A 3,088-nucleotide genomic window follows, 5' to 3' on the forward strand; every position below is an offset into this window, starting at 1 on the left:
GAATCATAAACATAGAATGTCATATGAAAACACAGACTCTAAACATTTGTCCAAATAGATGTCTCTACTCATGAACATGGGCGGGGGATAAGACATGTCCCTTGGTCACCCTCAAAATGAAACATAACCAAAAGTCTTTGGAAATAATAGACAACTTGATAACTAGTCCCCGATAAATGAGGACTCACCACAACTTCACCGGATAGGAAGTCTTAACTAGCCACATCGATGGATATGATCCTCAACCTCAACCCCTACATTATGAGATAATATGGGCAAAACGTATGCATTAGCACATTTGAATGTACTAAGTATGAGGGCATCACATTCAACGTAAATAATAGAATTTGCAATGGTCAAGTAAAGTACATGATAAGGTGAGGTAAGTAAAATATGAGAAAATCATAATGACCAAAGCATTTGAAAAGCATAGTTTAGATCATGAAATGCATACGAGATCATACATATACGGGATAGGAACCATAAGACACAATAAGAATATGTGAGCTATAACATGGAATTTTGATTTTGCCCCTACACTGGAAATAGGGGAATCTACTTGCCAAGGTAGACTTTACCCCGCTAGGCGGGTCATAACGTACGCTATATGTGGATCCAATAGCTAGGCATTGAAGGAAACATACGTTGGCATGTAGTTTAAGACACATGAAGTTGCTACTAGGGATTTTGGTAGACCCCCACCTCAAGTTCACTCGGTGCTAAGTCAAATCCCACGGAATACATACATAGCATAGTAATCATAGTTAACATACATCATAGATATGATCATAGGTTTGAAATCATAGAGTAGCTCATTTTCATAACATAACTGCAATGTGAGTATTGTCCTTCCATAATACATAACATATCTACATAGTCGTAGTTCATACATAATTCATATCATTCCTTAAAGCACCTCATTGGGCCCTACGTAACCTTCTCCATAATTTGCATGAAAATCATGATTTGTAACATGCTTATAATTCATGATCATAGTTGAAATAAATAATCATAATTCATACTTGGAAATTAGGATAAAACATGAATGCATGATCAATTGACTTGAAAATCATGAAAAATTCACTTGAAAACATGCATGATCATATACCTTCTATCAGCCCTTACATAATTCATAAGGATAATATCATTAGAAGTATAATTGGAAATACTCATATTCATAACATGAACCTTAATGATCAATATAGGAAAGTTCATGAAAAAACTCTTCAATTCAATACAATAACTATCAATTTATATTCATCATTTTCTCTACGGGTCGTAAATAGACTCGTTGTAACAACCCCTAAAATATTGTATGTCGGTATTTCAATTCTCGATGAAAATAATACAGCCTCTGTATTTTGGGCATAACTCTTCATAGGTTGGTCCAAATTAGGTGATTCAAATTTCTGGGTAATCACAACATCCTTACCTACAACTTTCATGAATAACATAACTTCAAATTCGGAGTATAAGTAGGTCAAATAAATTAATCTTTGCAAGATATAGTGCTGTGACGGAATTGAGTGTTGATAGAAGAAAATTCATATCTCACTGTAGGTTGCTCCAAATTGGTTGATTCTTGAAGGATATGAAATTACACTTCCATATCTACAATTCTTATGAAGACACCAAATCCTAATAAGGAATTTATCTTATTCAAACGCAGCTTCGACAACGAGTATTCTGTTAAAAAGAACTCATCTTACCTACCATGGAAACATCTAGATGCATTTGACATCATGCATGACATAAATTGTCCTCCATTTAACATCATCCATGACATCAATATATTCCATTAAATTTTCAGATTTTTCTTTATAATTATTTTATTTATTGTTAGGTCCCTCTTTCCCACCTATAAATACCCACCTTATTTCCTCATTTTATTCATCAAGCTTTCTTAATCATTTCTTCTCTCTATATACTTCTTCTCAAATATAGTTTTAGTTTTAGTAGTATAAAAATACTACTCCGGTTATTCTTATACTCCGGGTAGTACACAAAACGCTCCGGCGAGAAGAAAAGGCTAGGGATCCAAGAGTATTCCAATTCGGAGTAAACCTTCGGATTTAAGGTATGTAAGGCTTTCATAGCATCGGATTGAGTTCGTCCATGCGCCCAATATTTAAATTCATTATAATTGAGTTATAGTTGAGTTTTATCCAAATCTTGAATTCTAAATGAATTAATTCTTCTTCTATTGAGTTAGATATATTTATGCATTAATATTATTATTATTGTTATCTCTCATATTATTGGAATTATTGTTCATGGCTACTTTCCCATGAATCCTAATTGATTTGATGTTCATGAATATTTTTACACATGTTTTGAGTAAAGATGTTGGCCTTTTATTATTTTTATTGATAAAAAGAGAGTTATATGAATTAATACTATATATGTATTTTATTGAGTTTTGAAAGAGCAAAAGAGTTGAATTTGAATGAATTTGAGAAAATGATAATTTGAGCAAGATGTTTTGATGAGATGAAAATGATGTTTTTGGAAGTATAATGATTGATGAACATGAAATGAGATGAGTTTGATGATTTAAATTAAAGTCCAATGAGACTAGATGATGAGTTTAATATGAGCACATATTTTGGGAGTAGTATTGAGCACCGAGTTGGGTAAGAGTTTAATTTACTCAAACCCCAGAACTACGTAGCCAGCGTAGGATGGAGGCTATGCCTCTTAAGTCCCAAAAAGAGGACTTTGATGAATGGATCCAAGATGGTGATGTCCTTTACCCTGGCAAGGTATTGGATGGATGTGGCAACGACATCGCTTCGTTGTATCATCGCTAGCTCATAAGTGATGGTTGTCGGTTAGAGAAACTCCCAACTGAGTAAGCATTGTTTATTACTATTATTTCTATATTTTAAACTTGCATTACATATTGATGTTGAGATAATGTTGAGTTTTGAGCTGAGTTTTCTCGAGAGGAGTTTATTGATATCTGTCCTTACCTTACTGCCATTTTACATACTCGTACATTCCATGTACTGACGTCATTCGACCTGCATCGTTTTATGATGCAGATACAGGTGTTAGAGATCCTCAGCAGGCGCATCGTTGAAGATCA

The sequence above is a fragment of the Solanum dulcamara genome, chromosome 4 (assembly GCF_947179165.1).
Source record: "Solanum dulcamara chromosome 4, daSolDulc1.2, whole genome shotgun sequence".
Lineage (NCBI taxonomy): Eukaryota > Viridiplantae > Streptophyta > Magnoliopsida > Solanales > Solanaceae > Solanum > Solanum dulcamara.